This window comes from Herpailurus yagouaroundi, unplaced genomic scaffold (assembly GCF_014898765.1).
Source record: "Herpailurus yagouaroundi ecotype Mexico unplaced genomic scaffold, PumYag 165, whole genome shotgun sequence".
Lineage (NCBI taxonomy): Eukaryota > Metazoa > Chordata > Mammalia > Carnivora > Felidae > Herpailurus > Herpailurus yagouaroundi.
Window position 1 is genome coordinate 14,544,032 of NW_024412406.1, and position 24,556 is coordinate 14,568,587.

Below are 24,556 nucleotides of genomic sequence, written 5' to 3' on the forward strand. Positions count from 1 at the left end.
TGGATGAATGGATAATGAAGTTGTGGTGTATATATACAATGGAATATATTCAGTCATGAGAAATGAGGAAATCTTGCCATTTGTGACAACATGGATGGATCTTCAGGGCATTATGCTAAATGAAATAAGTTGGACAGAGACAGACAAATGCTATATGATTTCACTTATATGCCGAATCTGAAAACACCCCCCGCGCGCGGGGGCGCCCGAGGGAATTGGAGGAAGGGGATCAAAAGGTACAAATTTCTGGTTATAAGTATGAAGGATATAATGTAGGACATGGCGACTACAGTTAACACTGCTGTATGATATACCAGAAAGTTGTTAAGAAAGTAGATCCTAAGAGTTCTCATCACAGGAGAAAATTTTTTCTTTTCTCCTTTCTTTTCTCTTTATTGTATCTTTATGAGATGATAGATGTCAGCCAAACCTATCGTGGAAATCATTTCGCAATATATGTAAATCAAACCGTCATGCTGTACATCTTGGTAAAAAAATCTCTTTAAAAAATATTTATTCGGGGCGCCTGGGTGGCGCAGTCGGTTAAGCGTCCGACTTCAGCCAGGTCACGATCTCGCGGTCCGTGAGTTCGAGCCCCGCGTCGGGCTCTGGGCTGATGGCTCAGAGCCTGGAGCCTGTTTCCGATTCTGTGTCTCCCTCTTTCTCTGCCCGTCGCCCATTCATGCTCTGTCTCTCTCTGTCCCAAAAATAAGTAAACGTTGAAAAAAAAAATTAAAAAAAAAATATTTATTCATTTTGAGAGAGCATGAGAAGGGGAGGGGCAGAGAGAGAGGGGGACAGAGGATCCGAAGTGGGCTCTGCACTGATAGCAGGGAGCCCGATGTGGGGCTTGAACTCACAAACCGTGAGATCATGACCTGAGCCCAAGTCAGACGCTCAACCAACTGAGCCACCCTGGTGCCCTGTGCATCTTAAACTTATACACAGTGATGTATTATTTCTCAATAAAACGGGAGAACATTTTTTGTTGAAGGGCTCAGAGTTATAAGCGCACCCATTTTAAGAGAACAGCTTGTTAGGAGTCTTTAAGAAAGAACACTTCATACTGATGGAAAGGGTTTTAATTATTCCTACTTTTGTCTGAATAATCTTCATCCTTTTAACTAGCCCTCTAAATCATTTTCTCCCAACTTTTTAGTCATTGCTGTGGCAAAGCTTAGAGTTTTCCCAAGTTTAATTGGGCTCAAAGTCCCTTTGACCCTGCTTTCTGAGGTGTGTCCTTTTTTTTTTTTTTTGGATTTAATTCCATTCCATTTTATTTTATTTTATTTTATTTTATTATTTTTTATATTAAATATAATTTATTGTCAGATTGGTTTCCATACAACACCCAGTGCTCATCCCAACAGGTGCCCCCCTCAATGCCCATCACCCACTTTCCCCTCTCCCCCACCCTCCATCAACCCTCAGTTTCTTCTCAGTATTTAAGTCTCATTATGGTTTGCCTCCCTCCCTCTCTGTAACTTTTTTTGGCCCCCCCCACCTCCCCCATAGTTCTCTGTTAAGTTTCTCAGGATCCACATATGAATGAAAACATATGGTAACTGTCTTTCTCTGCCTGACTTATTTCACTTAGCATATTAGGTGTGTCCTTAAAAGAAAAGTAGCCAGTTGTATTTGTTTGTTTGACCAGAAAAATGGGCTTATTTGGGACTAGCTGAGGAACTGCAATTAGGGACATGCAAGCTATGGCAAAACATAGACAAGTCTGGGGAGGAATGTTACTTTATAGAGAAAAGGAGGAAGTGGGGAGGGGCTGCTTTGAATGAAAGTCCATTAGAGGAAATGGGGAGTTCAGGGTGATGACGCTGTCTCATTAGCTGAGTTGTGGTATTTTCTAATTGGCTGAGCTTGTTGCTGGGCAAAGAGAAATTCATTCTTCCTCCTGGAGTAGTAAAGTAGGCTTCTCCCTTTTGGGATCTGTAATCAAGGAGTGGTAGGGCACAAGGGCTCCCGCTTCTGGCCTCCCCATCCATTTTAAAGGAGGTTTCCTTTCTTTAGTTTTACAGCTACATGAAGAAGCTGTTACGAAGCACTTGTTTTCTTAGGTTGCACCATTCCTGGGACTTGTCAAATCTTTTTATTTATTTATTTATTTATTTTTAACGTTTATTTATTTTTGAGACAGAGAGAGACAGAGCATGAATGGGGGAGGGTCAGAGACAGGGAGACACAGAATCTGAAACAGGCTCCAGGCTCTGAGCTGTCAGCACAGAGCCCAACGCGGGGCTTGAACTCACTGACCGCGAGATCATGACCTGAGCCGAAGCCTGCCGCCCAACCGACTGAGTCACCCAGGTGCGCCGGGACTTGTCAAATCTTGAGGGAACAATGGTAGTGATGTCTAGAGCCCCAACACCTCTCCTATGTTTTTTCCTCTAGCTTTTTCCCTTCTCTCTTTGGGTGTTTATGTCCTGCTTAGAATTTGCATCTCCAGATGTGGCTGTTCATAAGCCCTTCTCTTATATGTTCCCTTTCTTTTCTGGTCTTGGGTTTTCACCGTGTTTCTTGCTATTGGCGGGAATGAAGGGAGTCTTTGTCCTATAATCACTAATTCCATCATTTTCCTAGGCCCTTAAAAGGTAGCCACCTCTTGGGTATAAAGCTTCTTGGGGCCGCGGCTGCAGCATCTAAGGGAAAACACGCAGTTCACAGGCTAATGCATTCCTTTATGATCATTTTATTCAGTTATTGCTCATATAGGCACATGGATTTGCCACGTTCTTTGCTCCCTTTCCTTCTTATACCTCAGACTTTCTCTGGGATTACATTCTTTATGCCTGAAAGTACAACTGTGAGAATTTCTTTTCTTTTTTTAATTATTTATTTATTTATTTTTATTTTTTTAATGTTTATTTATTTTTGAGACAGAGAGAGACAGAGCATGAATGGGGGAGGGGCAGAGAGAGAGGGAGACACAGAATCGGAAGCAGGCTCCAGGCTCTGAGCCGTCAGCACAGAGCCCGACGCGGGGCTCGAACTCACGGACCGTGAGATCATGACCTGAGCCGAAGTTGGACGCTTAACCGACTGAGCCACCCAGGCGCCCCTGTGAGAACTTCTTTTAGTGAGGATTTGCTGGAGACAAACTCTGTTTTTGTTTGTCTGGAAAGGTCTTTATTTGTCCTTCTTAAGACTATTTTTGGTCTGTAGAACTCTACATTGGTAGTTACATTTTTATAGAACATTGAGGATATCATTTCACTGCTTCCTTGTTTCCCTGATTGCTGTTGACTGTCAGTCTAACTCTTCTTCTTTTTTTAAAGTTCACTGATTTTTTTTTTAGTAATCTCCCGGTGGCTCAGTTGGTTGAGCGTCTGACTATTGATTTCAGCTCAGGTCATGATCCCAGCATTGTGGGACTGAGGCTCCCATCAGGCTCTGTGCTGAGTGTGGAGCCTGCTTAAGATTCCTTCTCTCTCTGTCTCTCTCTGTCTCTCTCTCTCTCTCTCTCCTTCTGTCTCCCCCCACCCATGCATGCTCTGTCTCTCTCAAATTAAAAATAAATAAATAAATAAATAAATAAATAAATAAATAAATAATAAATAAATAAATAAATAAATATTAAAAAAAAATTTTTTTAAGTAATCTCTACTCCCAACATGGGGCTTCAACTCATAACCCCCAGATCAGGAGTTGCATGCTCTTCTTTTTTTTTTTTTTTTTTTTTTTAAATTTTTTTTTTAAACGTTTATTTATTTTTGGGACAGAGAGAGACAGAGCATGAACGGGGGAGGGGCAGAGAGAGAGGGAGACACAGAATCAGAAACAGGCTCCAGGCTCTGAGCCATCAGCCCAGAGCCTGACGCGGGGCTCGAACTCACGGACCGCGAGATCGTGACCTGGCTGAAGTCGGACGCTTAACCGACTGCGCCACCCAGGCGCCCCGCATGCTCTTCTGACTAACCCAACCAGGCGCCCCAGTCTAACTCTTCTGAAGTTAATTTGTCTTTACTCTTAGATGATACTTAAGATTTTTTTGTCTTTGTTCTTCTGCTGTTTTATTATGATATATTTGTTGTTTTTATGTGTTCTTCTTGGAGTACATTAACTTTCTTGAATCTGTGTATTGGTTTTGACCATTATTTTGGAAAATTATCTGTCATTCTGTCTACACGTATCACTGCTACTCCATTTATCTTCTCTCCTACTGGAACGCTGATTAGACTCAGGCTAGTCCTTTTCTCCTGTAATATTTTGCATCTTTTGTTTCTCTTAGCTGCATTCTGGCTTCTGATTTACTTTCTAGTTTATTAATTCTGTCTTTAATTTGCTTTGAAACATATCCAGTGAGTTTTAAATACTGTTATGTCTTTTATTTAAAAAAATGCATTTTTGTCTTTGGTTGTTTGTTTTAAATCTTTTATCAGGTTATCCCTAGCAAAAAATAAACGGATGCTTGTCATTTCTGGGAAGCAGTACTGTTCTGTAAGGATTTATTGAGTCTATGTCAACTGAGAGAAAGGATTTGACAAGTTTTCTTTATTCTAACCTTAGCATATTTCTGTCCCTTGAATCCCTTCCCTACGCTGAAGCAGAACACAGACAGCATCGCAGCTTTCAGATGCAGTTGACTTTGGGTGACAAAAAGAAAGGTAACGGTAATGCTCTTTCTGGAGTCTGGAGGGTGTTAGTTATAAGAATGGAACGTGCATGATCCTGAGTGACAGTAGTGTTCGTGTGTTCTTGAATACATCTATCTTTATGTGTGTTTGTGATAATAAGGGCTCTCTAAAGTGTGTGGTCCAGAGCAGGGGCCTTGCTTGTCTTCTTGCCCAGATCTTAGAGTGATACTGTCTGCTAAATACTTTTTGTTGTTTCCTATTTTCTTCACATATTTCAAGCTTGTGTTTCATTTCTTTAAATACATTGAGGGAGGGGCACCCGGGTGACTCAGTCAGTTAAGTGTCTGACTCTTGATTTCTGCTCAGGTCATTGACCCCAGGGTCATGAGATTGAGCCCCGTGTCAGGCTCTGTGCTGAGTGTGGAGCCTGCTTGAGATTCTCTCTCTCCCTCTGCCCCCTCCCCCCCCCCCTGCTCTCTCTAAAATAAAATAAAGAAAAAAAAAATACAGCGAAGGAGATGTATTATAAAATGGCCACTGGAATTACCTGACTCTTGGATATGGATATTCATGGTGTCCCTGGGTTTGGCCATGTGACTCACTTTGGTTCATGGGAAAATAGCAAACTTACAAGAAAAGGCATGAAAAGTGCTAGTGCTCCAGGGCTTGTCTTCTCATGCTGCTGGCAATGCTTTGTTACTACGTGAACAAACCTGTGCTAGACTCGGAAGATGAAAGGCCATGTAGAAGGAGACCCCACCAATTCCAACCATTCTAGGCATCCCAGCAGTACCATATATGGGTGAGGCCATCCTAGGCCATCCTAGACCATCCCGTCCCAGCTAAGTCTGCCCAGATCAGAAAATGCTCCCAACTAACCCAAATTCATGAGTATTAGAAATGTTTGTTGTTTTAAGTCACTGAGTTTCAGGTGGTTTGTCATTTCAAAAAAACTAGTTGATGCACATCATAAACACATAGTTTTTAAAAAATCTGTGGGACACCTGGGTAGCTCAGTTGGCTAAGTGTCCAACTCTTGATCTCAGCTCAGGTCATGATCTCCCATTTTGTGAGATCAAGCCCTGAGTCAAGCTCTATGCTGACAGCTTGGAGCCTGCTTGATTGTCTCTCTGCCCCTCCCCTGCTCTCTCTGTTTATCAAAAATAAATAAACTTAACAGAAAAACAAAACCCAAAACTTGCCGGCAAATCCAATATTTGTAGTCTTTGTCAATCTATTTCTGTTGACTGTATTTTCCTGCTGATTCTCACTCCTGATACTTTTTTTCCCTGTGTGCTTGTTATTTATTAATTTTTAAAAATATATTTCATTTTTTAAATTATTTTTTTAAAATGTTTTTAACGTTTATTTATTTTTGAGACAGAGAGAGACAGAGCATGAATGGGGGGAGGGTCAGAGAGAGAGGGAGACACAGAATCGGAAGCAGGCTCCAGGCTCCGAGCTGTCAGCACAGAGCCCAACGCGGGGCTCGAACTTGTGAACCACGAGATCATGACCTGAGCCAAAGTCGGACACTTAACCGACTGAGCCACCCAGGCGTCCCAAAAATATATTTCATTTTTAAGTAATCTCTGCCTCCAACGTGGGGCTTGAACTCACAACCCCGAGATCAAGAGTCTCGTGCTCTACCGACTGAGTGGCCAGGTGCTACGAAGCATGGCTGAAGTTTAAAACTATAGTCTACAATCTCTTCTTTAGCACAATTATAGCTTTAAGTACTCCTTTCCTCCTTTGCCGGTCTTTGTAAACAGAAGGGAATAGTATACAATTTATGTCCCTATTTATGTGAATGGTAGTGTCACTTACCTTCTTTCATAGGGACAATTAGCAATCATCAAATTTTATGTTGACAGTAGTCTATTTGCTCTTCCTGATAAAAAGAAATATATATGTATGTGTACATGAGTGTGTGTGTGTGTGTGTGTGTATATGTATATGAATATATGAATATATATATGTATATATTTGTGTACCTATAACAATACTACATACAACCTCTAGTCTGAAGAATGACCTGCTGATATGATTGAGATTTTTCCTAAAAAAAAAAAAAAAAAAAAAAAGGCCTAGATTTACTATAGCACTTGAACAAATAGATGACAGAGACTGAAAAGTACTAAGTCAGAGATTAGTGGTTTTCAAAGTGTATTCTGAGGAGCCTTGTGGATTGGTAAAGCCCTGTTAGGACATTGGGCGTCAGAGGAGAGGAGAAAGAAGAGAAAAGGAAATAGCCCAACGCAATCAGGCCGACTCTTACTCTCTTACATATTTGGATACCAGTAAAATTTGGTCTGTAGAGTGACTTCTGAGGCTAGGAAAAAAGCTTGAAGTTATTGCTTTAAAACATGGATCTGCCAACCGTAGCCCACAGGTCAAATCTGGGCTGTAGAGTTTGAGTTTGTTTTTGTACAGCCTATGAGCTTGGGATGGTTTTTACATTTTTAAGGAGATGTTTAAAAAAAAGAAGGAAGAAGAAGAATATGTGAGAGAGACCATCTGTGCTCTGCAAAGCCTGAAATATTTATTGTCTGTCTCTTTACAGGAAAAAAGTTTTTGGCCCTTTTCATGGTGGTAGCACTATTTGAAGAGGCTACAAATGGAAAACTAAACACACAATAGGGAAATAATTAAGTAAAGCATGTGTAATACTTAGGATTTGGTTCAGCTGCAAATAAAGGAAACCCCCAAATATCAGTAACTTAAGGAAAATACAAGTTTATTTCACATTTGAGAATATGAAGGAATGTTATGAATCTCCCTGGGCCAGAAACTCAGGCTACCTCTGTCTTGTGGCTCCACCCTGGGTTACTTAAATTCCCAGGGCCACCTCTTGTTGGAGTGCTAGCCTTTATCCTTGCATTCTAGCCAGCAGGAATGAAGAAGCAGAGGAAACGGAGCACTCCACTTCTACTTTTATGTCATTGGTCAGACCTTAATTATATGGGTGGATCTAGCTGCAACAGAAACTGGGAAATGTAGTCTTGATTCTGGGCTGTCCTGTACCCAGCTGAAAATGTGGTATTCTATTGTTACAGAAGAAGTAGAGACTAGCTATTAGAGTTCTCAATCGCAGCAGAGAACATCAACTGATTTATTTACTTAGCCTCCTACCCTGTGGCAGGCACCTTGCTAAACACTGACAACATAAATCGGATAGGATTCATAGCCTGGAATCTTCTTCTATTTTTGATGGCTCCTCATGGCTTTTCCAGCCTTATGACCTTTGCCTTCTTGCAATTTAGGGTTAACTATTCTTTTTGTCTTGCTTAAAGCCCCATATTTTTGACCACTGTCAATTGTGCATGCAGACTGCTTCATTCATATTTATTTATTTATTTATTTCACTTAAGAGTTCTAACGAATAGGGTCTCAGCAAAGTGCGTGGAGTTGTCTTCCCGCTGTTAATGTTAGTATCTTTGAATTATTCCAGAGGAATTCGTAATCCTGGAAGTAACATTGACATATCCACAGCAGTCCTGTATTGAGAAGCAAAACAAAAAGTCCGGGGGAGGATTAAATGGGGTCTTTTATTTTTAACTACATACAGATTTGCATCTGACCAGTATTTATTAAATGGATAAAACCCCAGCGTGCTCAGTGACTACTGGATGCATTTACAAATGGGTTAATCTTTGGGCCAGCTGAACAATTTTCTGGGAATCTTTTACCAAAAGCCCTCAGGCTTAAATGTATGGTGAATGGGTTGGAGATTTTATACTTTTCTGGGTTGATTCTAAGCGCTGGTAACAGTAAAGAGTATTCACAGGGAGGCTGTTTGAAGTGAACACGAATTTTTGCCCAATACATGGTTTATTCACAGGCTTAATCAAACTAGGATGTTTTCTCTCATTAAAAAAATCCCTGAAGCCAGTGAAATATTTTGGGATATTATTTCTTGTTTATGAGGTTTATTTTGATTAAATGCATATAATACTTTCAGGCGCTTTGTACTCCCAAATCACTTTATGGCCACTGCTGTATTTTTATCAGTAATGTGGGCTTTCAGTGATTTTCCCATTGCTTTTCTTTTACATTGCCTTCCAAAGTGTTTCTGTGATCCATCAGGTCAGCTCTCAGATTAGAGACGTGGGAGTTGGGAAGAAAAAAATGTAATCAACTCCTGGAAACCAATGCTAAGTCAGTGTCACTTTTATAGTTGATAAATTTAATCGCGGAAGTATCAAGTCTTATTCAACATGGCTAATGCTTTTTGGAAAGCAGGCATACTAGGATATTTAAAAAACATTTAAACATGATTAGTCTAGATCTGTAATTTTATTTTTTTTAATTTTTAAAAAATGCTTTATTTATTTGTTTTTGAGGGAGAGGAAGAGCACAATCAGGGGAGTGGCAGAGAGAGAGGGAGACGCAGAATTGGAATTAGGCTCCAGGCTCTGAGCTGTCAGCTGAGAGCCCAGCGTGGGACTTGAACCCATCAACCATGAGATCATGACCTGAGCTGAAGTCAGATGCTTAACTGACTAAGCCACCCAGGTGCCCCTAGACCTGTAATTTTAAATATTAGTGGTGACATGAAGAACATCAATTATTTATTAAACACAAATATTTATTTATTCATAAATTGAAGTGTGGTTGACACACAATATTATGTTTCAGGTATACAACATAATGATTAGACATTTATATACATTACAAAATGATTGTGATGCCTCTAGTTACTATTTGTCATCATACAAAGTTTATACAATATTATAGACTATATTCCCTATGCTATAATTTACATCCCTTATTTAGTTTATTTATTTTATAACTCGAAGTTTGTACCTCTTAATCCCCTTCACCTGTTTCGCCCATTTTCCCACCTATCTTCCCCTCTGGCAACCACCATTTTGTTTTTTCTGTATTTATGAGTCTGTTTTGTTCTGTTTGATTTTTAGAATCCACAAATGAATGAAATCATATAGTATTTGTCTTTCTCTGTCTTTCCCTTAGCATCTTGGTCCATTAGTGTTGTAGCAAATGGCAAGATTTCATTTTTTTTTATGGCTGAGTACTATTCCATTATATATCTAAATCTAATTCTAGATCTCTCACATCTTCTTTATCCATTCATCCATCGATGGACACTTAGGTTGCTTCCATATCTTGGCTATTTTATTCTTCTTTTTTTTTTTTAAGTTTATTTATTTATTTTGAGAGAGAGAGAGAACACAAGCAAGGGAGAGGCAGAGAGAGGTGGAGAGAGAATCCTAAGCAGGTTCTGTGCCTTCAGCCCAGAGCCCTATGCAGGGCTCCATCCCACAACCAGATCATGACCTGAGATGAAATCAAGAGTTGGACACTTAACTGACTGAGCCACCCAGGTGCCCCTATTCTTTATTATTTTAAGTAATCCCTATGTTCACCGTGGGGCTTGAACTCATGACCCCGAGATCTACAGGAGGGCTCCTTGAGGTGTTTATTTTGTATTTGTTTTGTTGTTGCTGTTGTTTTAAAAACTTTTAAAAAATTTATTAGAGAGAGAGAGAGAGAGAGAGAGACTCTTAAGCAGGCTCCATGTTCAATACCGAACATGTCCCTGAATGCATTTTTATTTTTTTATTTCCTTGCCCTATTTCATAAGCTGGAATCTCCAGTACAGTGTGGAATAGCAATGGTTGGAGTAGATGTCCTTGCAGTATTCCTGATCTTAGGGGAAAGGCATTCAGTCTCTCACTGTGAAATACAGTATTAGCTGTAGGTTTCTGGTAGACATAGTTGCCTGGACTGCAGGAGCCTGATATTGGGGAAGCTGCATATGTTTCAAGGGTCTGCCCAGTAAGCACACTTGACCCTGGCAGCAAAACTCCTTTCTCCTGCAATATCACCCCTGCGCCCTTCACTAACCACACACTTAATATTGTGCCAGCTGGCAAAAGGAAAATATTGAAAGGGCCTATCTTCGTGTTTGCAAATTAAGCAATTCAGGTTGAGTTTGGAGCCTAGGGGCAATAAATTCATAATTGGCATATTGTCTTTCATAGATTACTGTTCTTCATTGCCCCGGGTCCAGTATCTTAAAAGCTGTTTCTTCATATATTTTGTCCATTGTTTGGTTGTTTCAGACAGAAGGGCAAATCTGGTTTCCGCTGTTCTATCTTGGCCAGAGGCAAAAGTAGCCCCCTTTACTGAATTTCGAGTAGTGATCTGAGCATACCATCTGTTATCTTCTAGAACCCTGACTGAGGCACTTGTGTTTTCTATAAACTGGTAGTTAGGTCGAATGGCGTATTTACATTCTGGTTAAACATTTTTGGCAAGGAAATTCTTTTTACAGGTCATGCTGTGTATCTCATATTGCATCATTGCTGATTATTCTGCTTTTAGTGATGCTAAATTTGGTTAGTTGGTGTATTAACCTGCTCAGACTTCTATAACAAAATACCACAGATTTGATGCTTAAAGAACAGAAATTTACTTTCTCACAGTTCTGGAGGCTTCAAGTCTAGGGCAAGGACCAGCAGAGTTGGTTCTTGGTGAGGGCTCTCATCCTGGCTTATAGATAGCTGCCTTCTCACTGTGCCCTCATATGGCCTTTCCTTGCTGTGTGTGTGTGTGTGTGTGTGTGTGTGTGTGTGTGTGTAGAGAGAGAAAATGAGCTCTCAGGGTTCTCTTCTTATAAGGACACTATCCTGTTAGATGAGGGCCCACACCCTCATGACCTCTCTTAATCTTAATTACTTCCTTAGGGGCCCCATCTCCAAATATAGTCTCACTGGGGGTTAGGACTTCAGTATATAAATTTTGTGTGGACACAAACATTCAGGCCATAACATTTAGTCAAGATAACCATCACCAGATTTCATCACTGTAAAGGTACTTTGCCTTTGCCGTTAGCAAGTGATATGTTGGTTGATACTTTTGTACCTTGTGACCATCTTGTTGTGCAAACATCTTCATCTGTTTTTGTTTGTTTGTTTGTTTGTTTTGTTTTTTTTTTAACATGCATTGACGATCCTTGCCTGAATCAATGTCTTTACTGGGGTTTGGAAAACAGTGAATTTTTTTTCTTTTCTAATGCTGGATTTTTTTTTCTTTTTGGAAAATAGTGACTTTTCAATGATATCTTTCTTCCTCCATTTATTACCTGACATTCTTCCCTAAAAGTGAGCTTTCCCTCATCAAATGAGAATGAAGTATTGTTTCTCCTTAAAACATAGTGATAAATATTTATTTTTTCTCTTTAATTGCCAATTTCTTAGAGACAGTAATTGTTTAATAGTTACCTCCAGTGATGATGAATGAGTTTGCTTCTTTTTCTCTCCCACTGTGCTTTTAATATCACTATGGATGCTTCAATTCTATATATCCAATATTTATAATCATTTATAGTTATAATTCTTTTACATGCTCATATAGTCCCAAATTTGGCCAGCAGAAATTTCTCCTGGTTCCTGATCCTTTGAGGACTTGTCCCTTTACTCCCACCCCATTAGTCTTTTTTTTTTTTTTAAGTTTATTTACTTATTTAGAAGAGAGAGAGCAGTGGGCAAGCAGGGGAGGGGCAGAGAAGAGAGGGAGAGAATCTCAAGCAGGCTCTGTGCTATCAACGCAGAGCCCAATGCAGGGCTAGATCTCACTGTGAGATCATGACCTGAGCCAAAATCAAGAGTCAGACGCTTAACTGACTGGGCCACCCACGTGCCTGCCCCTACCCCATTCATCTTTAATAGTTCCTGGTATTGTATCCATTTTGTTTATTCTTTCACTTAGACTTGGGATGACTAATTTTTCAAGGAGTCTTTGTTCCTTTTAGTGGGACCAAGTTTTTGGAGATTAGGATCTGGGTGATAGGGAGATTTATTGCTGCTCAAGATTCATTGCCTTAGGTTCTATTTATAAATGGGGCTAGGAAATAAGAAAAATAAGTCAATAGTTTATATTGATTTTCACTTCAATTAACATCATGAGAAAATATTTGCCAATCATATATCTGATAAGGCACTGGTAACTATGGTGTATAAACAATTCTTACAATTCAATGATAAAAAGATAAGAAATTCAATTAAGAAAATGGGGCAATAATTTGAATAGACATTTCTCCATAGAAGACATTTAAATGGCCAATAAACACATGAAAAGACAGATGATCAACATTATTAGTCATTAGGGAAATGCAGATGAGAACCACACTGTGATACTGGATAGCTAAAGTAAAAAAGGCAATAACAAGTGTTTACAAGGATGTGGAGAGATTGGAAACCTCTCATATTGTTGATGGAATTGTAAAATGATGCAGCCACTTTGGAAAACAGGTTGGCAGTTCCTCAAAATATTATAATAGTAATTAGGACCAAGCAATTCCCACTCCTAGTTGTATTCTCAGGAGAAATGAAAACATATATTCCCAAATAGACTTGGACATGAATATTTATATTAGCATTATTCATAATAGCCAAAAAGTATAAAACAATCCAAATGTCCATCAGTTGATGAATGGATTAAAAAATGTGGTATATTCATGGAAAGAAAATTGTTGGGTAATAAAAAAATGAAGTAGTGATAAATATCTAAAAATGTGGAAGTGTCTTGGAATTTGATAATGGGTAGAGGTCAGAAGAATTTTGAGAAGCTCGATAGAAAAAGTCTAGCTTGCCTTGAAGAGATTGTTGGTACAAAAATGGACAATAAACATGCTTCTGATGTGGGCTCAGAAAGAAGTGAACCTCTCAGAGAAAACTTCTAGCATCTTTGAGAATACATGTATCATTATGAACACAATGTTGGTAGAAGTATGTATATTAAAAGCATTTCTAATGAGGTCTCAAAAAGAAGTAAAGAACACATCATTGGAAAGTGGAAGAGAGGTGATCTTTCTCATACAGTGGCGGAAGATTTGGCTAAAGTGTGTTCTATAGTTTTGTGGAAAATATAACTTATAAGTGATGAACTTGGGTATTAGCTGAGGTTTCCAAGCGAAGAACTGAAGGTGTGTTCTGATTTTTTTTTTCTTGCTGCTTATAGTAAAATTTGAATAAAAAGTAGTAAAGTGAGGAAGAAACTTAAGCAAAAAGGAACTAATGCTTGATGATTTGGGAAATTATCAGCCTATTCAGACTGCAAAGGATGCCAAATTTAGGAAATTAACTATTAGGAAAGTATGTTCTGAAGAGAAGACAAGAGTGTGACTGGCTGGACAAACTTTGCTGAAAAGATTGTGTATGACTCACGGACCCAGACCACCATCTCAGTAGAAGTCAGGAATAGAGGTGGGGTTATTCAGGAAGGATCGATGGAGGACCCTTGTCTCTAATGGCGTGGTGTTTCATGACATACACAGGAGACTGACAAGGTTTTGAGAGTGTTGCATCAGCAGGAACGTGCCAGCTTGGACTGAAGGGACAGAGGCTGGGCTAAATGAAAGAAGGCTGTTGGACTTCCAACATTCTACAGGCAGAAAATGGGCTGACAGAAGCTACTCAGCTGTAAACATGCGCTGCCTTCAAGAAAAAGGAAGAATGATTCCAAGGATGGAATCTTGGGCCCGGAGAATGGAGCCACAGGCACAGAGGCAGAGGTTGGTGGAGCCATGGGTACTGAGGTCTGTGTTGCTCTGAGACACAGAGGGTAACTCCCAGGCTCTGAAACCCAATGGGAGTTGCCCTGCTGGATTTCACACTTGCTGGGGACCTTTTTATTTTCTTACATTTTCTCCTATTATCCTATGTCTGTCCCAGCATTGTTTTTCATAAGTATGTATCTTGTTTTCTGACTTCACAGGCCCACAGGTAGAGAAAAAATTTTCCCTAGTATTGCTCATACTCAGAGTCTCATCCATACCTGGTTTAGATGATTTAGACGATAAGATTTGGGACCGTTGAGGTGATGACATTTTGGTGAGATTCTAGACAGAGTTGATGCTGTAATGGGTTGAGATTTGGGGGGATGTTGGGATGGGGTGAGTGAATTTTGCATGTGGGATGGATGTGAATTTTGGATGTCTGAAGATAGTCTTTAGTGGTCTATAGTGTGGTGAATGAGCCCCTGTGAATATATTTCCATGTCCAAGTGCCTGGAGCCTATGAATGTTACTTTATTTGGTAAAAAGGTCTTTGCACATGTAATTAAGTTAGGATCTTGAAATGAGATCATCCTGGGTTATCCAAGCAGGCCCTAAACCAATGAAAAGTGTTCTAATAAGAGACACAAAGAGGACAGAGAAGAAGCAGGCAATGTGACTATGGTGGCGGAGATTGGAGTGATGTGGCCACCAGCCAAGGAATGCCTGGAGCCACCAGAAGTTGGAAGAGAGAAGGAATGAATAGTTCCCTTGATCTTTTGGAGGGAGCATGTCCCTACTGATATGTTGCTTTTGGTCTTCTGGCCCTGAGAGCTATAAGATAATAAATTTCTTTTTTTAAATGTTTATTTATTTATTTTTGAGAGATACACAGAGAGAGAGAGAGAGAGAGAGAGAGAGAGAGAGAGAGAGAGAGAGAATGCACGCAAGTGGGGGAAGGGCAGAGACAGAGAGGGAAACAGAATCCCAAATAGGCTCCTTACTGTCAGCAAGGATAATAAATTTCTATTGTTTTAATTTATGGTTGCTTGTAAAAACACCCACAGGGAAGTAATACAGATTTCGGTGACTTTTGTTAAGTCAGAGTAGCCAGTTATAAAAGACTGTGTGTTGTATGATCCCATTTATGTGACATGTCCAGAGTAGACAACTCTATGGAGACAGAAAGCAGGGTAATGGTTGCCAGGGCTTAGGGTGAGAGCAAATGGTAGTGACTGCTAATGGATAAGGGATTCCTTTTTGGGGTGATAAATGTTCTGAAATTAGATAGTGGTGATGGTTGTACAGTTTTGTAAATATACGAAAAGCTACTGAATTTTACACTTTAAGAAGATTAGTTATGGAACACATGGGTGGCTCAGTAGGTCAAGCTTCCAACTCTTGATCTCAGCTCAGATCTTGATATCAAGGTTGTGAGGTCAAGCCCCACATTGTGTTCCATGCTGGGCATAGAGCCTACTTAAAACAAAAATAGTTTTATGGTACGTGAATTATATTTCAATAAAACAATTGTAAAAATTTAACAGTATGAGGTTTTCTTACTGATTTTATATTTTTTCTCTTTTACTGGAACATTTTTTTCCAAATAAAATTAGCATACTTATTTGCTCTATCCTAGTAGATACATAAAAAGGCTTCAAAATTACAATATTGGTATTACCACATCATTACATCAACAAAAACACTAAGTGAATTTTGAGGACTTTTTGGTAGTCCCTAGACTATATTCCACTAAGAAATGTGTAGTCCAAATGTGTGTTTAAAAGGTCACTTGAAAAAGAAAATAAAAAGTCCACTTGAAATAGATTTCTGCTTTTTGTCAGTATGGTCTCATTTGATATAAAATTAAATTTGTTTCTTTTCAATTTTTGGGTTGCTTTTCCTTTTTTGATTTAATTTAACTTATTTCTTAAACATTTAAAACATTTACAGGAGTCAAAAATGGAAACTATAGAAAAACGTATATTTAGGGAAATCTTGTTTCTTTAAAAAAATTTTTTTTAATGTTTGTTTATTTTTGAGACAGAGACAGAGCTTGAGTGGGGGAGGGGCAGAGAGAGGGGGAGACACAGAATATGAAGCAGGCTTCAGGCTTCAGGCTCTGGGCTGTCAGCACAGAGCCCAACATGGGGCTCGAACTCACGAACTATGAGATCATTATCTGAGCCAAAGCCGGACACTTAACCCACTGAGCCACCCAGGTGTCCCTCTTGCTTCTTCTTCTTTTTTTTTTTTTTATGCTTATTTATTTATTTTTGAGAGAGAGAGAGAGAGAGAGAGAGAGAGAGAGAGAGAGAGAGAGAATGAGCAGGGATGGGCAGAGAGAGAGGGAGACAGAGAACCTAAGCAGGCTCCGTGCTGTCAGCACAGAGCCTGATGTGGGGCTTGAACTCATGAACCATGAGATCATGACCTGAGCCGAAATCAAGAGTTGGTCATTTACTGACTGAGCCACCTAGGTGCCCGGAAAATCTTGCTTCTATCTATCCTTATCATTTTTCTTCCTGTTCCACACTCTGCCTCCCTGTGTTCACTCTCTTAGTATTTATTTCTGGTTTATCTTTCCAAAGTTTCTGGAAAAATAAGCAAAATAAACAAACATACACATCTATATGTGTTTGTGCCTGCGTATTTTTTTCTTATTTGATTTTCTTTCTTATATAAAAGGTGGCATTTTATATATACTGTTGTGCAGTTTTTTCACGTACTATGTGCTGGAAACCACTCAAACCACTCCTTATCAGTACATAGAAATCTTACTTATTCTCTTCCAAGACTATGTATCCTTCCCTATGTGGGTTTATTCAATCACTTCCTTATTGGTGAACATTTAGGTTGTTTCCAATGTTTTGATTTTACAATTCAGCAATGACTCACCTTGCAAGTGTGTTGTTCAGTATTTATATATCTTCGGGGTAGGTTCTTAGAAGTGAGGTGGCTGGGTCTAATCATAAATGCATCTGGAATTTATTTCCACCAGCAGTGTATAAGAATACCAGTTTCCCGGGGCGCCTGGGTGGCGCAGTCGGTTAAGTGTCCGACTTCAGCCAGGTCACGATCTCGTGGTCTGTGAGTTCGAGCCCCGCGTCAGGCTCGCATCAGGCTCTGGGCTGATGGCTCAGAGCCTGGAGCCTGTTTCTGATTCTGTGTCTCCCTCTCTCTCTGCCCCTCCCCCGTTCATGCTCTGTCTCTCTCTGTCCCAAAAATAAATAAACGTTGAAAAAAAAAATTAAAAAAAAAAAGAATACCAGTTTCCCGACAGCGTCCTCAGGCGAGTGTATTGTCAGGCTTTTGGATTTTGGTCAATTTTATATGTGAGAAATTATATCTCAATGCAGTTTTAATTTATTTCTCTTAGTATGAGTTGAGGTTAAGCATCTTTTTCACATGTTAGTAAGCAAATGGCCTTTCTTTTTCTGAGAACTGTTAGTTTTCCAAACTTTTTTCCTATGGAGCTTTTGGCCTTTTTCTGCATTTTTAAATTTTTTACATATTAGTTTTTTTGTGATGTAAGTTGTAAATATTTTCTCATAGAAATATTCATTTGCCTTTTCACTTTTTCTTGTGATCACTTTTACACTTGATCTTGGCCAAAAGGCCAAGAAGTGATGGTAATCACTTTTGAAATGGCAAAAATAAATTAGCAACAAGGTCAAAGAAAAAAGTCTTATTATTCTATGGCTTCAACGTAAGCTTTTTATTTTGCAAAATTCCTTTCTAGATATGTCCACGTTCATGATATTCATGACTATATTCGTTCAGCTCTAATCAATTCTAATTACTGGTCACATCTTTTGTATTCACGTAAAACCGAAGGATAAATCACTTGGACGGGTCACATTCTAACCAATTAATTTGTTGACATATGGTAATTTCTTAAAAAGGAATCCGAGTGCTGGGCATCTGGAGTTCTGATTCACATCCGGACCTCCCAAGGTCACTGGAAGTTGTTTGCAGGCGAGAATCAAATCTTCCCTTGCACCTGGAAGACTGAGTCAGTTCTAAGGCCAACAACAACTGTATGCTCAAGTTCCATTTGGACTCTTGAGACTAGTTACTTCCTTGCTTGTGTGCCTGTCCTCAGCCACCACCCACAGTGCCAGTGCTAGTAAACCGGTCCGCCCTCTCCTGTCCTCTCATTAAGACGTGGCTGGTGCTTCAGACAGGCACACGATGATCTGTCTCCCTCTCCCTCTCTTTCTCTCTCTCTTTCCTCCTCCTCTCCTCTGAGTCATGGCCTTTTATATCGAACATCACATTTATGGTTAGCAGTGTGGAGATAATTTACTCAGTGTCTAAAACTGTTGGGGGTGGAGGAGGTTAGTGCTTTAAATATTTTTTCTTCGGCAAGTGCGAAGTGACTAGATTCATAACTCTAAATAAATAAAAAGCAAAAAAATTTTGTGTGTGTGTGTTTTAAAGCTTAGAGCTCATTTGATATAACATAAACATCTTGGGCATCTAAATAATCTGTAGAAAATACACTGAGCTTATTTTTACTTTTTATTTTTAGAAAGCCAGTTATGTAATGAGTCTAGACACATCTTAGATCGAGTGCATTTCTCATCGTTCTATTTTTCCTCCTTGTTAAATAGGAGAATAATTATATAATATATAATATATTGATAATATATTGTATATGTATGTATATTTGGGGGGCTAGTTATTTAAGATGACAATATAGGTTACACCTCTTTTCCTGGGATCTCTATTTCTTCTTTAATCCCAACATTCCAGAAGAACTTTCAAAGCTATGATACTAGTAAAGCAGGGCCTTGTATCAAGCCATCATACTGTATACCTTAAATATATGCAATTTTTATTTGTTAATTATAACTCAATAAAACTAGAAAAAATTTTAAAAATGAATGAAATATATATTGACCAACAAACCAAAAAACAAAGAGTGGGGCCTTGTATCTATACAGGCTGCTACTGTTCACAAACGTTTTTGTATGTGTTATCTCATTGGACTCCGGCCAGTAATCTCATTGGACTCCGGCTAGTTAACATAATTTGTTAAATTCTCTAGAACCCTAAAGAAGTTGTCTAGGTTCTTTGGGAAACTTCATTCAAAAAATGTTTTCCAGCTTTACTGAGATATAATTCACATGTAACATTGTGTAAGTTTGAGGTGTACCATGTGATGATTTGATATATGCAGATATTGCAAAATGATTACCACCGTAAGATTAGTTAACACATCCGTCACCTCACCTAGTTACTTTTATGTGTGTGTGTGTGTATGTGTGTGTGTTGACAACTTTTAAGTTCTACTCTTAGCAACTTTCAAGTATACAATACTGTACTGTTAACTATAGTCATCATGCTATATATTAGACCCCCAGAACTTTTATAATTGAAAGTTTGTACCCTTTGACCACTTTCACCCATTTCCCTCATTCTGTTGCGCCTGGAAGCCATCAGTCTACTTTCAGTTTTCTTTAGATTCTGCATATAAGTGAGATTGTATGGTATTTGTCTGACTCTGTCTGACTTATTTCACTTAACATAATGCCATCAAGGTCCATTCATGTTGTTGCAAATGACAGGATTTCCTTCATTTGTATGGCTGAATAATATTCCACCATGGCATATGTGTATATATACTACACACACACACACACACACACACACACACACACACACACACACCACATTTGCTTTATCCACTTATCTGTCAATGACCACTTAGCTTGTCTCTATGTCTTGGCTATTGTAAATAATGCTGCAATGAACATGGGGGTGCAGATATATTCTTAAGATAGTGATTTCATTTCCTTTGGATATAGACTCAGAAGTTGGATTGATGGATCATGTTGTAGTTCTATTCTTAACTTTAAAAATTTGTTTTAAGTTTATTTCTTTATTTTGAGAGAGAGACAGAGAGAGTGAGCAGGGGAGGGGCAGAGAGAGAGGGGGAGAGAGAGAATCCCAAGCAGGCTCTGCACTGACAGTGGGGCTCAAACTCATGATGCTTAATCAAAGTCGGATACTTAACCAACTGAGCCACCCAGGCGCACCCTATATTCTTAATTTTTTGAAGAACCTCCATACTGTTTTCCATAATGGCTGTACCAATTTACCTTTCCACTAACAATGCACAAAGGGTTGTTGTTGTTGTTGTTGTTTCTTCTATATACTTGCTAGTACTTTTCATCTGTTATCTTTTGTTTTTTCTTATTTTAAATTGAGATATAATTGATATATATTACATTGTATTAATTTCAGGTATACAACGTAATGATTGGAAATATGCATATATTGTGAAATCATCATCACAATAAGTCTGGTTAACATCCAACATCACATCTCTGCTCTTTGAGGATAGCCATTTTAAAAGGCATAGGTGATATATCTCATTGTATTTTTAATCTGCATTTTCTGATGATTAGTAATGTTGGGCCCCTTTTCAAGTACCTGTTGGCCATTTTTTTTTAAATTTAAAAATTTAATGATAAATGCATATTGATAGAAATGATTAAATTCTTGTATGAAGGCAGCATCCAAGGAATCTCTCCATGCTCATGGCTCCCAGCCGTTCCCTCCATGCTGCTGGGGCAACTTGAGACCCACCAAGCCAGCAGACTCCTCCCCTGAGCGCTCACCCTTGCCATGAAATTTCTGATGAAGGGCCACGTGTTCTCAAATGCTGTGTGGGAGGCAGAGACAGGTGGCAGCTTGGAAATGAAGCTCATATTAGGCTCTGCACAACTTCTCACTGGTAACCCGCTGTGCACGGAAAGCCTTCATGAGGTACCGATAGGCCAGGGTGCCGCAATAGGGTCAGCCAGTGGCCACCTTCGTGTAGCACGACACCCATAGAAGGCCTCATAAAGTGAGTGCCGTGACCCTAAGGCGATCATTTTCCTGTCCTCAGAGCGTGGCCCCAATGGCGCTCTACACCCCTCTAACTCCATCCCCTGTTGGCCATTTGTATGTCTTCTTTGCAAAAATGTTTATTCAAGTTTTTTGCCCAGTTTTTAGTCAAATTTGAGTTGTGTGAGTTCCTTATATATCTTGGATATTATCGCCTTATCAGATATGTGGTTTGCAAGTATTTTTTTCCCATTTCATATGTTGCCTTTTCAATTTGTTGATGGTTTCTTTTGTTGTGCAGAAATTTTTTAGTTTGTGGTAACCCCACTTGTTTATTTTTGCTTGTTGCTTATGCTTTTGGTGTCATGTCCAAAATACTGCCAAGATCAATATCAAAGAGCCTTTTCTAATGTTTTGGTTTTTTTTTTTAGTTCTGTGGCTTCAGGTCTTACACTTAGGTCTATAACCCGTTTTAAGTTAATTTTTGTGACTGCTGTAAGACAAGGGTTTAGTTTTATTCTGTTGCATGTGAATATCCAGTTTTCCCATCACCATTTACTAAAGAGACTGTCTTTTTCCCATTGAGTATTCTTGGCTCCCTTGTCAAATATTAGTTGACCAAAATGAAAAATTTAAGTTTGAATCTTCACTTGAAACCACCTGACTTATTTCTACGGTTGTAGGTCCTAAAGATACAGAGAGCATAACATTGTGTGTTGGGTTTTGCAATTGTTACCATTTATCCATGTCTAAATGTCTAGGAACCATTTACAAAGGGACCTAAGAGTTTGTAAAATCTTTTCACAATTTTGCTTTTCACTGTTTAAAGTGTTAATTGGGATATTACTTTGAGAATGCAGTAATCATAATCATTATTCTGAAATATTAGTGAAAACTTTGTTTTTTACCTGCTGGTAATGCTCTTAATTAAAATGAAGACCGAATCATGTGGGAAATTTCTTTCTTTTTTTAATGCTTATTTGTTTTGAGAGAGAGAGAGAGAGTGAGCACGTGCACACACAAGGCGGGGAGGGGCAGAGAGAGAGAGAGAGAGGGAGAGAGAGAATCTCAAGCAGGCTCCGTTCTGTCAGCATGAGCTGGATGCAGGTCTCAATTCCAGGAACCATGAGATCACGACCTGAGCTGAAATCAAGAAACGCTTCATCAACTGAGCCACCCAGGTGCCCTGGGATATTTCTTTCTTAATCAACATTCATTCATTTGTATCATTTAAAGCTTTGCTTTAAACATGGTTAGTGCCACTTGCCTTTGTTAAAATATGGTGTTATTTCTGCCTGTGCTGTATAAACCACTAAGTGTGATTTTTTATAATCTAAATGTAATATATTTCTTCCACAGATGTTCTTGCTTAAGGCATTCTCTTCCCTGTTATGACCAGTATTACAACAGTATTCTATTTTTGCCCCTGCAGATTGGAGTAAGAGTAGATGAAGAATGGAAAATAGGGTTCCTTTGTTTGGGGCTGCTTGGTAGTTATCATGAGGGTATAATTTCTGGAATGAAATAGAGCCAAAGGGCACCGTTAGCCCTTTAAACACAGCCGAGAGAGATCATTTTCCTTTGTTGCTCTATCATTACTATGGGATCGTGACATTTTCTCCTCACATGATTCAAAAACTGATCCTTACAGCTGCCTAGGCAGTCCTCCTAGCACAGAAAAAATGATTTTGAGACTGTGCACGACTCCACTACTTATTATACAGTGTACCCAGCTCTCACTTTGCTGCGCTAATGAATGTTAACGGATAATCCCTGGGGATCCGTTTCAGACATGAGTTTCAGCCTTTTCCTTCATCAGTTCAACTATGAGCACTGCTCACAAGAATGGGCACAATGAATGGAGCTGAGTTTAATTTCTTTCATTTCCCCTGCCATCACTCCTAATTGCCAAATTCAAAGGATATTTTCCCATGTTTTCATGATTCCCTGCTCATGCCACATTAAATTTTTTTAACTTTTTTTTTTTTTTTTTTTTTTTTTGAGAGACAGAGTCAGAGCATGAGTGGGGGCAGGGGCAGAGAGAGAGGGAGACACCAAATCTGAAGCAGGCTCCAAGCTCTGAGCTGTCAGCACAGAGCCCAACATGGGGCTCGAACCTGGGAACCCTAGATGACCTGAGCCAAAGTTGGATGCTTAACCCAGGCACCCCTTCCACCATGTTTAAAAAAATGGTGATTTTTTTTTTTTTTTTCCCAAAAGCCTCCTTCTTTCTGCCCTGGTCTTTTAGGACTTGTTAATTACTTAACTTCCCTTTTATCCTTCTGGCTGCTACGGCATCTGCTTTATCCATGTCACCTTGATCGATAGCTTCTAATGGTTGAGAATCCCAGGGACCCTTAAGCTCTTTGCTATTCTGCAGGAATTTGGACAACGGAATCACTTGCCATAGGTTCAGGGACTATCTATGACAGTCAGGTCTACTTGCCTGCATTTGTCTCCCACTCCATGTATCTCCTTGGTTTAGGCAGAGCTTGCCTTCTTCTCACCCAGGCCCTCCATGCTGCCTTCTGGTTGTCCAGAGTGCAGACTGCGGAACCCCATTCAGATCTCTCCTGGTTCCATTCTGTGCATTCAGCCTTTCCCTTCTCTAATTAGAGTCTTACCTATCATTGACTCTTATTTCCTCAGGGCCTTTCTCTTTCAAAGGCCAAGGGCATTCCTCATTAGACTGGCAGGTAGTCTGCATACCTGCAGGTTATGACATGGTCTCTACACCTTAGCTGTTCAGTGCCTGGTCCTTCCTCTGTCCACCTGGTCCCTGGCCTCTTTCTCCTATCTTGCTTCTTCCAGAACCAATTTAACTCTTATATGCTAACTTAGATTCGCTAGCATCAGGCTTATGTATACCGATTTACTTTGGCTCTCCTGGGTCCTCATGACTTCCTTATCAACCAGCTTCATTCGGCAACTAATTAGGAGGCTAGCACACTGGTTAGCAAAGTGTTTCCTGTTCATTGCTATTCTTAGTTGAGTCTGACCTGACTTGGGAAGATTTTTTTGTTTTTGTTTTTAAGTAGACTCCATGCCCAACATGGAGCTTTAACTCATGAACCCGAGATCAAGTTCAAGAGTTGCACGCTCCATCAACTAAACCAGCCAGGAGCCTCCTAATTTGGGAAGTTTTTGATGTTAATCTGAGGCAGTAATTCAGGGCCATCCCTAACCTCTTCCTTCTCAGCTTCTTCTCTGCCCAGGTCTAAGATCCATGGGTCATGGGTTTCATATTAAGATGGAATGGTAGCTATTGCCCATCAACATTCACAGTATTCCCCTTCTGAGTTCCCACTTGGTCTTAGAACTGTTCTAACTCAGTTCCCAAGGCAGCCACTAAAAGTTGAATAAAGTGGAGGGGCACCTTGGCGGCTCAGTCAGTCGAACGTCCAACTCTTGATTTTGACTCAGGTCGTGATCCTGGGGTCATGGGATAGAATCCTGCATTGGGTTCAGTGCTGAACACTGAGCATGGAGTCTGATTAAGATTATCTCTGTCTCTCCCTCTGCTCCTCCAGTGCACATGTGCACATTCTCTCTCTCTCTTTCTCAGAAGAAGAAGAAGAAGAAGAAGAAGAAGAAGAAGAAGAAGAAGAAG

The 24,556-nt window shown here is 39.5% G+C and overlaps 1 protein-coding gene and 1 long non-coding RNA gene across 2 annotated transcripts in view; one reads left to right on the forward strand and one right to left on the reverse strand.

Moving 5' to 3' along the window:
* Nucleotides 1–24,556, forward strand: part of SLCO5A1 (solute carrier organic anion transporter family member 5A1) — a 210,070-nt gene that overhangs the window by 10,468 nt on the left and 175,046 nt on the right. The gene's annotated exons all lie outside the window — the stretch shown is intronic.
* LOC121038144 (uncharacterized) overlaps nt 21,950–24,556 on the reverse strand; it is a 26,540-nt gene continuing 23,933 nt past the window's right edge. The window contains exon 3 of the long non-coding RNA XR_005794186.1: nt 21,950–22,089. This is a non-coding gene — a long non-coding RNA (uncharacterized LOC121038144). The remainder of the gene's footprint in view (nt 22,090–24,556) is intronic.